The sequence below is a fragment of the Macrobrachium nipponense genome, chromosome 14 (genome assembly GCF_015104395.2).
Source record: "Macrobrachium nipponense isolate FS-2020 chromosome 14, ASM1510439v2, whole genome shotgun sequence".
NCBI classification, from domain to species: domain Eukaryota; kingdom Metazoa; phylum Arthropoda; class Malacostraca; order Decapoda; family Palaemonidae; genus Macrobrachium; species Macrobrachium nipponense.
In genome coordinates this window covers 56,376,783-56,391,765 of record NC_087207.1, presented here as the reverse complement: position 1 = coordinate 56,391,765, position 14,983 = coordinate 56,376,783, and the positions used below count along the sequence as shown (strand labels likewise).

The following is a 14,983-nucleotide window of genomic DNA, read 5'->3' as shown; positions in this document are numbered from 1 at the left end:
TTGAGAGAAAATGCTTAAATTTAACAGTTATCAACTGGGCAGCATGCTAGTGAAATCAACAACAGTTAGTCATTATAGTGAGGAAATGACAGACATCATATGATATGTACTTGCTAAAATCTTGAGAAGGCACTGGCTAGAGTACCAAAGCAAGCACTTAGATTGGTATTATGTAAGTAGAGATCACGAGACTCATTAAGTTAACTGTCTGTAAAGGCAGTAATGCATACATTAGAATTTTGGATGAGTTTGTTGAGAATATGGGACCCCGGCAGTTGCTTCATGCAGATGACTTGCTGTTAACAGTAGAGATGGTGGAAGAAGTTAAAGAGGTTCAAAAGAGAGATTGGGAAAAAGAATTATAAATCAGTGTAAACAAAGCCATACTCATGATGACAAGAGTAATTAAAAGACATGGGAGAGTCAAATACTGTGGAAGAGGTACCTACAAGGATGAATTTAGAACTGCCAGATTAAAAATAGTGTCAGATGATGTACTGAGAATTATAAAATGTAAAGAGCTTTTTGATGCCCCAAAACCATGAGAGAAGCAAGTCGGTTGAAGGTGAGGATCGCTAACAGGCCATGGTAACCTGAAGTTAGAGCACACTTGTTACCCCGGGACTACTAGTGATAAGTAATTGTGGAATAAGTGTTCTATTAATAAGCGTGGCAAATTTTTATGAGGAGTAATTTTATTGTAAACTTAATGAATTGAAGAAGAAAGAAGTTTGTTTAGGAGGAATATTCGGCTACATATGTAATGGTGGGCAACAGTGATACAAAATGATGCCCAAGAACTGCTAGAATGGGTTATTGTTCCTCATTTACAGAATGAGAGAATGGGAGTTTATTTAACCAGAAAAACTTCACTCGAAGTTTCTTATCTTGAGTGTTAGTTCTTTATTAATTGAAATCAATAGATTAGGCCATCCCTTTTGAGAGAGATTTATCACATGGCATAAATTGTTTGCTTCTGTGAACCAACCAACCCAAAATCCAGGTACCTAGAGGAATGCAGAAGATGGAGTCATCATACTCCTATAAAGTAATCTTACGTATAAAGCTGACGGTTGGAGTATGTTATGTATGCATATTTGCACATGACATCGAAACTGTTGGACCAATTTGAACCAAAGGGGATGTTTTTTTTATATAGGTGCCATTTAATTGCCATATTGATCTGGATATCCGGCCATGCTACATCTTTATTATTATTCGTAGAGAAAAAAGAAAGCGTTAGTCTGATAGAACTTTTCACGAGGATTCCAAATGCTCTTACTTTTCTTGCTAAAATGAAAAATGGCGATGATATTAGGGGATGGTTAATCAAGGTTTTTCTCTGGGGTTCGTTTTAATCCGAAAGTTCACCCATGCTAAGTTCTTTAATGTAGCAGAAAAAAATATTCTGATAGAGCTGTTCATGAGGATTCCAAATATGCTCTTATTTCTCTTTTATGATGAAAAATAATTATGATATTACGGGTCAAATAATGCAGGCGATGAAAAGTAACTATACTATTATGGTTCGAACCATGCTGGCCTGTGGTTGCCAGAGCTGCTGGTCTAAAATGATATAATATCATTATGTATTTACTAACATAAAACAAGTTTACATTCACACTTCCTTAGTACTGCATATTCTAACGACTATGTACATACAAACAGTAACAGACTACTGTATTCACACTTGCGGCAAGCCATGCTGCGGCATATCATTAAGTGAATTAAAATGTCTTAGAAAGCTTACCATATTGATAACTGGTCTAAGCAGAATAACTCATAAAATCAGGTTTTTTTCTTATAAAAATTGAAAAGTCCTTTTGAAAAGGAGTTACATCTATTTAAAAAAAAAAATCAATAGACCTTAATACATAAGGCCAGATATTTTGGTCTTGAGAACGGTCAGACCTCAGCAATCAGGACCTGAATGACCTTGGGAATTTTTTTTTTTAGATACTAATCATACCATTATAAACTGTAGCAAAAACTTGCAAAATATAAAAGTAACCGCATAATTTGTAATTCTAGACTCCGTTTTCTTAATAGTCGTTTTCTGTGTAGGTTGTTATAAGAAAAACGCTCGAGAGGTGAAGGGACACCATTTCACGTTCTTTCGTTGTAGATTAAGCCAGTGTTGTCTTCTGCTGGAACAACCCGTAAGATTTCACGCCACCCAAGCAATTTGTACTGTTGTTATTGTGCTATTATGCTATAGTTAAAATGGGAATCTTCAAGAAACAGCTTTTTCCAGATTATATGTATATATATATATATATATACCTACATACATACATATATATATAATATATATAATATATATATATATATAGATATATATTATATTACATACATAAACATTAAACATAATTAAAATTTTTTTTTTAATTTAATTATATATATATATATATAATTATAATATATTAGATAAATTATAAGATTCTATTATTAAAATATTATATAATATATAAATTTATAAATTATATATATTTGTGAATATTTTTTATAAAAACAAGATGCTTATAATTTGCCTACTGATTCCCATTCTTTACAGTTTCTTTATTACTCAGTATGGATCGTGCCATAAAACTACAATAAGAGGTACAAATTGCTGGTTTTGGAACCAATCTCTCTCTCTCTCTCTCTCTCTCTCTCTCTCTCTCTCTCTCTCTCTCTCTCTCTCTCTCTCTCTCTCTCTCTCTCTCTCTCTCTGCATTTAGTGAATGAGGTACTTGATTGTTAAGCCTCCTTATTGGTTACAACCACAGAGAGAAAGAGAGGTTGGGGAAGGGGGCAGATCCATAATTTTGAATTAATACCATAAAAAATATACTACATATTCTACCGCGAGAAAATGTGGGTACATTTCTTTGAATCAATATTGATGGCAACACTAAAACCTCCAATATATATATATATATATATATATATATATATATATATATATATATATATATATATGTGTGTGTGTTGTGGGTGTTGTTGTGGTGTGTGTGTGTGTGTGTATTGATGCATAAAACTGTCTCATTGCCATTGAATTCACTCAAAAGTGAGATGGGAAAAATCAAATAGACAATTAGAAAGAGTTTTAACAGTATCCCTAGTCAGAAATTTAAGTCATAGGTTATAAGATGCCCGTAATAAGTCAACCACTCCTGTGCAGCTAACGTGATTATTGTATAATGATTCTCAAATGATAAGATTTATCCTTATAACTTACCATAGAAACTTATAACATACCATAGAAAGTATCATTATCGATGATTAATTAATTACTACTAGGCCGTGTGGAATGAAGTTACTTGGCCCAAATGTCGAAATGTTTCTCAAATGGTACCATTTAACCTTACACCTTACCATATAATGTCATATTAGCGACGATAAGTTGCTGATCCGTGTAAAATAAAGTGTCTCGGTAAAAGTGTCGAAAATTAATGAGGCACTTTGAAAGTATGGATGGAAGCCCTCGCGACAAATTGCTTTTGTACACACTCCGCGAAGAGCGATTTACTATGATGGCGTTGTTCGTTGCAGATTTCGTGCGGTAAATGGAAAGGTATGCCCGTTATTTTACTTGGAAAACTCCATAAATCTTAAAGTTGTGCATCCCAAGTAACGCGACGTATTTAAATAATAAAGGGCGAAAGGGGAAACAAGCCAAAATGTCGCCACATTTGAAGAATTTTGAAATTAAAGCACTGATAATATCTGAAGGCGGGTTCACTCAACTACGCTACTTGTTGTTTACTTCTGTTTTATTTTTCGGAAGTTTAAATTTTCAATTCTTGTTTTAATAGACTAATCTAATGTCACACGGAAATAAACGTTTGCTGTAAGATTTATGCATGAGTTTGATGTCTGTGACAAGTGGGGGATGTTTAAGAGTTTGGTTAAGGCTTTGCAAGGGTCAGAATGAAGAGATACCTAGCTAGGTATGGCTAGCCTACATATCGAAACCTAGGGTGTGGGTATGGGCACTGGGGGAGCCATACCCCTATATGCTCTTCGTGAGTTAAATGTAGCCCGTGGAAGAAAGCTGACTTAGAAATGGTTGAAATTACCAAATAGTAGCCTAGGTATATAGGTAGATTGGGAGCAAGTAGGTACTACCTAGGTAGCTAGGCAGTAGCACCCTCCCTGGCCATAATCAGCACACACTGCCTTAGGGTAGGTTAGGTTGACGAGCATCGTCTTTTGGCAATTTGGTAAAACTGAAGACTAACTACTGCACCAGGGCTCCTGCAATGTTTACCACCTAGGTATTGATACCTAATGATTTTGTGTACGATTTGCTTATGTTTACTGCTTTATGTAGTCAAGCCTATGGTTTAATGTAACATTCATTCCCTAAGGGTGGGTACTAAACACGGGACCCATTTCGTGCATAATCTGGTATTTACGAACCAGATGGGTGCAGTAATAGTCTTTAGCTGTACCAGCAATAGCCTATAGTACCTACCTAACCTAACTTTTGCTGAATGGGATGATAAAGGATACCTACCTATTTGGCTTGTTTTGTCTTTTGTTTATGTTTATGGTATATACTGTCACTTGCATATGGTTTGTTCCTACACATTATACAAACTCTCGGTCCTTTACATTAGGAAATACTTTCAGCGTAGGCTGGAATTTCGTTATGATTGAACACAAAGCTCCGGCAACTGATGTTGCGGTCTTATCCACCATTGCATAGGTGCGCGCATAACACGTGAACTCATCCACCATTGCACACATACTATTTGAACTGCCCTTCTCCAGAAGGGAAGGGTCCCACAGCATCGACATGCACTCTGTTAAATTTGATTGGCTCCACTGGCCACATGCAAACCTTTGGAATAGAGTGTTTGTGGTTTTTCATGGTATTACGTATGTAGTGCTGGCTGATGAATTTTGTAATGTTTGTTCTCATTCATATCCAAAAAAAGGATTCTGTGTCTTCCCTAGGGACCACCTTGATGTGGTGAGGGGGCTCTTGAACCCTAGGAATTTGTTCCCAGGTTCAAACCCGAGAGTCCCTTACACACACACACACACACACATATGTATATGTATTTGGATTCATTTTTGTGTAATTTTCTACTTTTTCAGAAATTTATTGAACCTGGTAAACAGAAAAGATATCATAGCTGGGACTGGGTTTATATTTGAAGCTAAATTGTGGGAACTGTGGCAGAACCATTAACATGACCGATAATGTTCGGACCTGAGAGATATCAGGTGGAGCTATTTTGCAGGGCTAGACTATGGATTCCAGAGGTGTCTAGTTTTGTGGATGGAACTCTTGGCATTCTGTCCAGTTTGCCCACACTGGGATTAGGGTGGGGATGATTGTATTCTTGTAATACTCTCAATCCTACCAAGCGGGTTTGGCTTACACTTGAGCCACTCTAATCATGTGTCATTCCCCATGGGTAGGGTAGGGATACGGACATTTGGGAGCTAGTTCTCACTTGTGCCCTTAGTGGAAGAAAAAACTCCATGAAAAGCTGGTGATAGCTTTTTAAGGTTTTCAGGTTTATTTATTTTATTTTCTCTCTCTCTTTACTTAGATCTTTATCAGCATAAATAAGATTCCAGTAGCTCTTTGCCCTTTGATGGTAGCAAATCGGCACAGTTGATGACTGCTGGAACCGCCACAGACAACCTTCGTCTGGAAAAATAAAAAAGCCTTCCAGTGTAATTACACTGAAACCCTATGCTCCAGTACAGAGTAGAGGGAAATTGAGCAGAAATATATATATAATATGACCGGGAATATTTGAAAACTTATGATAAATATTTGATTTTTAATCTAGAAGAATCTAGTTGCGATATTGTTAATGTATATACGTAGAGTTATTGAGAAGTGTTGTGGCCAAGAGCCTAAGATTTCTTCTGAAGGTCGAGGAAAGCTGGTGGTGGAATTTGCCTTGGCAAATGAAAGGGAAAAACTTAAAACATTATCACACCTTGGAGGAGTCAAAGTAGAATGGGCAGTACATGGTTTTTGCAATTACTCCAAGGGAATGATATATGCACCCTAACTTATGATGTATTCTGAAGAAAAGTTTGTAGAAGAATTAAAAGATTAAAGTGTAATAAGAATTGAACGAATGAAGAAGGTAAATGGAGTCTTTGTCCCACCTCCCAATTTAATTATTACTACTCAATTGTACTCGATTGCCAGATACTATAGTAAAAGCAGCTTGGCTATGTTTCAAGGTTAAACAATATAATCCCAAGACCGAGGAGATGTTTTCATTGTCAAGAATTCGGACATATGTTAGGGTCTTGTAGACAGAAACTACAAGGCAAGCCTGCCACTTGTGTCAAATGCAGTGAACCAGAGCATGGCATATGTAATAAACAAGCCAGATGTATACATTGTGGAGACAATCATCCACCATCTTCACTTAAATGTGATGTATACATCATAAAAAAAAATTCAAACATTAAGGGTAATTGACGTATCACGTTTAGATAGGTAAAAGAGAGAGTATTGAATCAGTATGTTAGACCAGGAATATCCTTTTCCAGTGTTGCTGCCAGCCTAAGAAGAAAATGTTATCAGCGATAATGTAAATAGTAAACCAGTGACGACCTGTACTAGTGCCTCTTTGGGGGCGCCGCCAGTGATTGCTGGTGCTCCTACCTCTTCGGAGGTGGTGCCAGTTGATTCTGGCACTCCCACTTCTTTGGAGGTAGTGCCAGTGGTTTCTGGCACTCTTCCTTCTATGGAAGCAGAGCTAGTGATTTCTGGTACTTGTGTCTCTCTGGAGGCTGTGCCAGGTGTACTGGGCACTCCTGCCTCTCTGGAGGCTGTACCAGTTGTAAATGGTGCTGCTGATGCTTTGGAGGATGCACCAGTGTTCGATCCTCACACCCCTCCTTAGGTGGCACCAGCTTTGTCTGGTGTTCCTGAGACTGATAACCCTCTAAGTCAGTCTCCTTCCAGAAAAAAGGAGTAAGGCAGTAACCTGAAAGCTCTTAAAAGAGGCTCCAATTTAACAGTCTGTAAAGGAATGTAGACTTTATTAATTTTCTCCAGTGGAACTGTCAGGGATTAAGAGCTAAATTGGAAGAATTAAGGCTGCTCATATCAGAAATGTCTCTTGTTTGTATAGCTCTGCGGGAGACCATGATTGGTAATAATATGTGCCCCAGCCCACGAGAATATACAGCCTATCACTCCACCTATAATTTAAACATTGGAAGCCATGGTGGTGTAGTTTTGTATGTTCGAAATGACACCCCACAAAATCCCTTTAGTATCCAATCAGCAATGCAAGTGATAGGTGTGCAGATCCATTTACAAAGAAAATATACAGTATGCTCTCTCTATCTTCCAAATAGTGAAGTCTTCCCCATCAGTGAATTTAAATCTTATTCAACAGTTACCATGTCCTTTTGTTATTTTGGGAGATATGAATAGCAGAAGCCCTCTTTGGGTTGACATCGTCACCAATCAAAGAGGAAGGTGCTTAGATTCCATCATAGAATATGAAAATGTGGGGATTCTCAACTCTTGGGAGTCTACACATTTTCATATTCAAACAGGCATGTTATCAGCAATTGATTGATCTAATTGTAGTGATGACTGCCTCATTGACTTTAATTGGAGAGCTATAAATGATAGATTTACCAGTGACCATTTTCCAATAGTGGTGAGTGTAGCATCAAGTCTTCCATCTTCAAGGCTACCTAAATGGAACATTGGCAAGCTGATTGGGCAACATTCCAGGAGCATAGCTCAATAGATAATGCTGCTGATGACTTTCCCTGTGTAGATGATGCTTTTGATTTTTTAAATACACAATGTTCTCAGCTGGTCTTCAATCTATACCTAGGACTTTGGGCATATTTATCCGCCGACCAGTTCCCTGGTGAAATCATAAATGCCAGGAAACTTATAAAACTAAGAGATGTGCTTTTACCAGATACCACAGACGAAAATGTGAGTATTACCGTGTTGAATTTTGAAAAGCAAGAGCTCATTTTCGCATGGAAATAAAAAAAGCACGAAAAGAATTTTGGACGATATTCATATCTTCACTAAATTTGAAAACTCCTCTGACTCTAGTTTGGAAGAGAGTTAGAAAAATAGCAGGCAAGTTCAGTCCTTGTCAACCTCCAGTTATCAAGCTCAGTGGTTGTGAGGTAGCAGACCCCTGGTTAGTGGCAAATGAGTTTGCTAATCATTTTGCTCAAAGGCGGCTAATGGAGCAGATTGAAATTTATTTAATACATTAAGACATGAGCAATACAACATACTTTTTACTGAGAGAATTTGTATGAGCCCTTGAGTAAATTAATGAATCAGCTCCTAGACTGGATGATTAAGCATACCCCTGAAAATACCAGAAATTAAGCCTTATTAACAGAATTTACCAAGAACATATCTTCCCCAAGCTTTGGGAGATGTTAAAATTACTGCCATTCATGAAACAAGGAAAAGATCCATTCAAGACTGAAAATTATCGTCCTATTGCATTGACATCGCAGTTGTGTAAGATCATGGAAAAAATGGTGAACACATGCTTGATGTGGCACTTGGAAAGGGGTAAATATCTGTCGCCTGCTCAATGTGGTTTTCAAAGTATGCGCTCCTCATCTGACATATTGGTTCGAATGGAATCTTCAATATGTGAAGCTTTTGCCAATAAGCAGCATAACATCACTGTTTTCTTTGATCTAGAGAAGGCTTATGATACAACATGGAGATATGGGATTTTGAGGGTCCTTTATGAATGTAACCTCAGAGGCAATTTGCCCCTTTTTACTAAGGCTTTTGTAAGAAATATGTTATTTCAAGTTCAGGTTGGAGCAACAATGTCAGATGTATTTAATCAAAAAGGAGTATCACAAGGAAGTGTTTTCAGTGTAACATTGTTTGCCTTGGCAATCAATGGGGTTTCCAAAATAATTCCCCCAGATATATACCATTTTTGTTGACAACCTTTCGATTTCCTTTGCAGCAACAAGGATGGGAATGGCTGAATGCTGCCTTCTGCTCTGCATTGAAAATATAGTAAAGTGGGCTGAGGTTAATGGTTTTAGATTTTCTGCCAATAAAACAGTAACCATGCACTTTAGTCATATAAGGAGAATCCATCCTGATCCAGATTTATTTATACATAGGCAGAGAATTCCATGTATTGGTGAGACGAGGTTTCTTTGGTTGATTTTTGATAGCAAGCTGACCTGAATTCCACATCTGAAATATATCAAGGTAAAATGCTTGAAAGCAGTGAATTTGCTGAAAGTCCTGTCTCACACTTCATGGGGTGCAGACTGAACTCAGATGTTGAGATTATATAAAGCCTTGGTCTTTTCAAAATTAACTTACAGGTGTAAAGTGTACACTATTGTGAAGCCAAATAGCCTTAAAATGCTCAACTCAATTCATCATGGAGGAATATGGTTGCGTACAGGAGCATTCAAATAATTTCCTACTGAAAGCTTGCTTGTAGATGCTGGTGAGGTGCTGCTAGATCTTCATTACAGGCGTCTACTGGTTCGGAGCTGGTATAGATTTCAGAGGCTACCTAAGTCTTTAACCAGCATTAGTATGAGAAAGGAAAGGCATTGACAGTTTTATGAAAATCACCTCAAGCAACTTCATTTATTCACTTATAGTGTACATTTTATTGTCAGTGAATTAAACATGCAAAGGATTGAGATTTTACCCGCAAAATATTCAGTCAGTCCCCCCTGGAACTTTCCAGAGGTAAAATTTTGTAGATATTTTAATTTTACTAGACATAATTGTCCAGTGAGGCCATGCGGTCAATATTTTTAGAACATTCCTTGCAGCATGATAACTCCACTGCAGTTTTCACAGATGGCATCAGCTTTTGTGCAGTTTTAAAGGCTTTAAAGGAAATTTTAATTCAGAATGAAAATAATTTTATTATATATGGTGACTCAAGAAGTGTTCTTCAGTCACTGGAATCTTTTAACTTTTTAAACCCTTTGATTTTAGATATACGTATTGGAAAGGCTGCTTTTACTGAAAAGAAGAGGGTAAGAAGTAATGTTCTGTTGGGTGCCTTCACATGTTGGGAATGAGAAAGCTGACCAACTTGCAAAGTTGGCAGTCAGCTCCCGAGAACCCACAAGATGCATACTGCCTAATCGGGATTTATGTCCTCTAGTAGGTCAGAGAATTAAAAAATGTTGGCAGTCCCAATGGGAAGATATTTTAACTAATCAAAAAAGGGGCAGTATCATGTCATCAGTGTCTCCCTAGATGCCAAGGATACATGAAACGATGGTGTGCAGATTGAGGATTGGACTTACAAGACTCACTCATGGGTTCTTGCTGTCCCGTGAAAATCCCCCATTTTGTGAGGACTGTCCTCTGCTCTTGACTGTGGGACATTTGTTGGTTGAATGTCCCAGACTTGGAAATTTGAGACTTAGGTTCCTGTCTTGGGGATGTGACAGAGAAGGTAATTTTATTCTAGCTACAATTCTTTGAAAGGATTGTAATATAGAGCAATTATATATCTTTATGTGGGAGGTGGGCCTCCTCAACAAAATTTAGATTATACATAGTATGTCTATGTAAGAATTTACATATCTGAACAAATATATTTATATACATATATTTTTATGTAAAATTTATTTTTGTACATGCAACTTCCCCGGCAGATATATACTTAGCTATAGTCTCTGACGTGCCCGGGGGACAGAAATTCAAAAAAACTCCCGCGGCACACGCGACAGGTAGGTCAGGTGACCAGCCCACTCCCGCCGCTGGGTGGCGGGAATAGGAACCATTCCCGTTTTCTAACCAGAATTTTTCTGTCGCCGGTAGCAACAACATCGTTGTTGGTACCTCCTGCATTGGAATTCTTTTCTCGTTGGCCGAGGATTATCTATCTGTCTTTTGGTGATGTACTTTGATCTTTGGTTTTGGCATAAGCTTATCGTGGACTGTTTTTTGGATTTGGAATTGGATTCTCTTTAAAATGTCTGACGTGGCACCTGTATTTAGGGTGTGTGCGAAAGAGGTATGTAAGGTGAGGCTACCGAAATCTTCGGTGGATCCTCACAACAGTTTGTAAAAAAATGTAGGGGGAATGATTGTTCTGAGACTAACAACACCTGTCTAGAATGTGAGAACTTAACGGAAGTGGAATGGAAGACCTTGGCTTCTTATGTAAGGAAACTTGAGAAAGATAGGGTTAGGAGGGCTTCCATCAGAAGCTCAAGTAGATCCTGCTCTAATGAACAGGAAGTAGCTCCTAACTTTCATAGTATTTCTCCTGCTCATAGTTTGGCTTCAGCCCCTTCCCCCAGTAGCGAACCTGTAGATGCGTCTACGGAAATGGCTTCAATGAGAGCCTCAATAATCAGCTTGAAAAACGCAACTGCAAGCGATGAAGGAGACAGGTAAGGCGCAGTGATGTGTGCAGTGATTTGTGCAGTGTCCCCAGTGAAGTGGAGGGGGCGTCTGACTGACTCCGCATTGCTCCTAGGCCTAGACCTCTTTCAGACTCCCATGACCAAGGGAGGAGGAATGTCGAAAGCCGCAAAGGGGGATGTAGAGTATTCCCACGGTCAGGCGTCCCTTCGGCAGATCCTGTAGCCGCTTCCCAGGCTGCCAAGGATAGCTACTGCAAAAGCGTCCTGAGGAAGTGCTTTTCGGACTCAGACTCTTCGTCTCCCAGAAGGGGATGGAGTTCTTCCGCTAAATCGCGTCCTCTTAAGGAGCATCCTGGAAGACGCAAACCAAAAATAGCGAAGCGTTACGTTCCAGTCCGGAGCCTTTTCCGGATTATTCGCCTGCTCGTAAGAAGAGAGCCATGAGAACTCCTGACTTGTCTCCGGAAGACTTATCACACAAGACAAAGGAAGTCTTGGTAGGACTCCAACAGCAGTTGTCTGCCTTAGTGGGAGTTCTTTCTGAAGGCTCTTCTAGGAAGAAAGACATTTCTCTTCCCATCAAGAGTTCCGTTAGGAGAGAGTCAGAGAGTAAGCGTCCTGGCGTTAGCAGACGCTCCTCGCCTGAAAGGTTTTCGTCCCCAGCGAGACCTTCTTCAGTCGTATATGACAAAAATCGGAAACGCCCTACGAGCAAGTGTTCTCCCAGGAGCTTGACTAGAGAAGAGTTTGCCTCCCATGGCAAGCATCAGGAGCCTGATTCGCGAATTTCTCGTGAGAGAATTTGTTCGACTAAGAGCTCCGGGAGAGAAGAGAGTCCCTCTCTATTTAGAGCTCCGCTAGAAGAAAGGAGCGCTCGTTCGTCCTCGAGACATTTTCCGAAGGACGCAAGGGTTTCGCCGAATAGGCCCCGAAGATTGGACAAGTTTTCTTCTCCTCCTAGGAGGAGTAGGAGAGATTCTAGCTCCTCTCCGGAAAGACGCAAAGGAAAAAGGAGTTTCACTTATATAACTTACCCGGTGGTTACATATAGCTGTCGTCTCCTGACGTCACGGCAGAATTTGAAATTCGCGGTAGCGCTAATGGTTTGACAGGTGATCCCTCTACTCCCGCCCTCTACCGGGTACCGGGAACCATTCCAACAATAAAGCAGAAGTTTCCTGCCGTCGGAACCGGTAACACGGTTCCTCTGCTGGTTGGAATTTGGATTTGATCATCTTGGTTTTCTCCTTTTGGTGATGTACCTTGAGTTTACTGATCTTTTTGATAGCGCTATAGTTATTTTGGTTTTGATATTGTTGTCCTTTTTAGGATTATTTTGATTCTTCACGATGTCTGGACACCGGCTCTGTTCAGTATAAGGGTGTGTAGTAGTGGGTGTAAGACTAGACTTCTTAAAAGCTTCACTTGATCCTCATTCTACTTGTTGTTAGTGAGGGGACGTGAATGTTCTTTTGAGAATAACGTGTGAAGAATGTAAGTCTCTAACATCTCATGAGTGGAAGGCACTGGGAAAGTATATGAGAACGTTAGAAAAAGATAGAATCAGAAAGGCTTCACAGAGATCTTCTTCTAAGTTAGTGATAGCCAGGATATTCCTCTGAATTCTATTAATCCTGTTCCTATTAACCCCGTAGTGGTTGCTCCTGCCCTCGAATCTGTATCTCCCGATCCCGATCCCGTGTCAGTATTACGAGCCGATATGGACTCGAAATTTGTCTCTTTCCTCACCACTATGCAGAAAATGGGTGAGACAGTGCAAGAAGTGGTAGTTAAGTGTGATAAATTACTTAGTGCAAGTGTAGTGGAGGAGGTGGTTGTTCGCACCCGTTCGTTCTCCTAGGTTCTAGGCCCCTGTCAAACTCACCCAAGATCCTGGGAGGAGGCATGCCGAAAACCGAAGGGAGGCGAGCGGGACCTGCTCCCGAGCAGACCGCCCCCTCAAGCAATCCTGTAGCCGTATCCCAGGATGCTGTCGCTCACCATGGAAAGGTGTTTTTGCGAGGAAGTGTTTTTCGTCAAGTGACCTCTAGTTCCAGATGTTTCCTTCTTATAGAGGTTGGCGTAATAAGACTTCTAGACCGCCTGAAAGGTCGCGCGCGATGTTTCGCCTGCTGCGGTTCCCCAAGAAGGTGGCGGCTGCCGAACCTTCTTGTAGTTTTTGGGAGGAGCCTGAAAAGCCGTTTTCTCCGGCGGTTTCCGATTTATCGCCCTTCTCTCATAGAATTGGAGAAGCCGAACACTCACACCCCTTCGGAGCCTTCTCCAGGAGCCTCCTCAAGCGATAACTCCTGCGGCTCCAGACGGGTGTTTGTGGGATCATCCTTCTACACCTCCCGCGCCTTCTACGTCGGTGGATCCTCAACCTTTCGGTGTTTGAACAGATGAATGCCAAGTTAGGCAGTATCTTGGAGCCTTTTTTGGCAAGTCTCTTTCGTTTTTCCCCGAATGCGCTCCCTGACCGCCTTACATCTTCCGCAGACTAACTGTGCAGTCCTCTTCGCAGGCTCCTTTGCAGGTCGCCTCTTCAAGGCTCAGACTCTCCATGTGACTCCTCTTTTCACAGAACGCCACTTCAGGCGCCTAGTCGGACTCCTTTCCTGACTCCCGTCTATGGCGCCACGTCAGGCTCTCGCTCGACGCGCCACCTCAGCCGCCAGCGCGGCCCCCCGCCAACGCAGCCGCCAGCTCCAGCCGCCCGGATACGTCTCAGTACAGGCTCAGACGTCTTCTCCTGCTTTCTCACACCCTCCTCGGACGCGTCAGGGTGTGACTTCGCCGAACAGGATTCCTCTTCCGATGGAATGTTCGCCAGTTTCGTCGAAGGAAGCTTCGGGACTTGGAGGAAGAAAGAGAAGGACTTACAGAAAAAGACAAGCATTTGTCGGGGTATAAACTCCTTTTACGATCTTTCGTTGACAACTTTGGAGATTCTTTTGCGCTTCCGTTCCAGTTTCTCCTAGTTCGCAGTGGAAAAAGGACAGTAAGCCTGACTCCTCGTCCTCGTTCACGCGTCTCGTCCTCTCGATTTCGGCTAAGAAAGCGATCAAGAAAGTTAACGCTTGGCTTTTGGAGAAGAGGGAACAGGGGAAAATGTTTTTTGTCTTCCCCCTTCGAGACTTTTCGTCAAGGAGCCGTGTCTGGTATGACACTGGAGAAGTTTTTGTGGTGTGACTGCCTCCGCTCAGGAGAGCTTTTCTAGTCTCGTGGACTCTTCCCGCAGAGCAGCCCTTAATACTGCTAAGATTTTTCTTTTTCAACAAATGAACTGGAGCATCTTTGCAAGAGTGTTTTCCGTGTTTTCGAAGTTGTTAGCTTCCTGGATTGGGCCATTGCTTCGCTGGCCAGGAAAGTCAAGTCATTTGGACTTTCGGAGGAGCAGTTGAAGGATTTTGCCTCGGTACTGGATTGTATCGATAAAGGCATCTGTGATGGAGCTTCGGAGCTCGCTGCCATTTTCGCCTCTGGAGTGTTGAAGAAGAGACAGCTTTGGTGCTCCTTCTTGTCAAAAGGGTTTCATTTCATCGAACCAGAAGTCTGCCTTGCTCTTCTCTCCTTTGACAAGAAACACCTATTTCCGCAAGAGATTGTGAGTGAGATCGCTCAATCTTTAACA

The 14,983-nt window shown here is 40.7% G+C and overlaps 2 protein-coding genes across 3 annotated transcripts in view; both read left to right on the top strand.

Moving 5' to 3' along the window:
* Positions 1 to 14,983, top strand: part of LOC135226524 (uncharacterized) — a 30,959-nt gene that overhangs the window by 4,040 nt on the left and 11,936 nt on the right. Inside the window, exon 1 of one of the 2 annotated variants that reach the window (XM_064266164.1) lies at positions 3,437 to 3,556. The exons of the other annotated variant lie outside the window; for it this stretch is intronic. The gene's annotated coding sequence lies outside the window, so the exon portion shown is untranslated. Of the gene's footprint in view, positions 1 to 3,436; positions 3,557 to 14,983 lie in introns of those variants that run through there. 2 annotated transcript variants of the gene reach the window in all.
* LOC135226525 (zinc finger protein 814-like) overlaps positions 3,713 to 14,983 on the top strand; it is a 16,271-nt gene continuing 5,000 nt past the window's right edge. The window contains exon 1 of the mRNA XM_064266166.1: positions 3,713 to 3,832. The gene's annotated coding sequence lies outside the window, so the exon portion shown is untranslated. The remainder of the gene's footprint in view (positions 3,833 to 14,983) is intronic.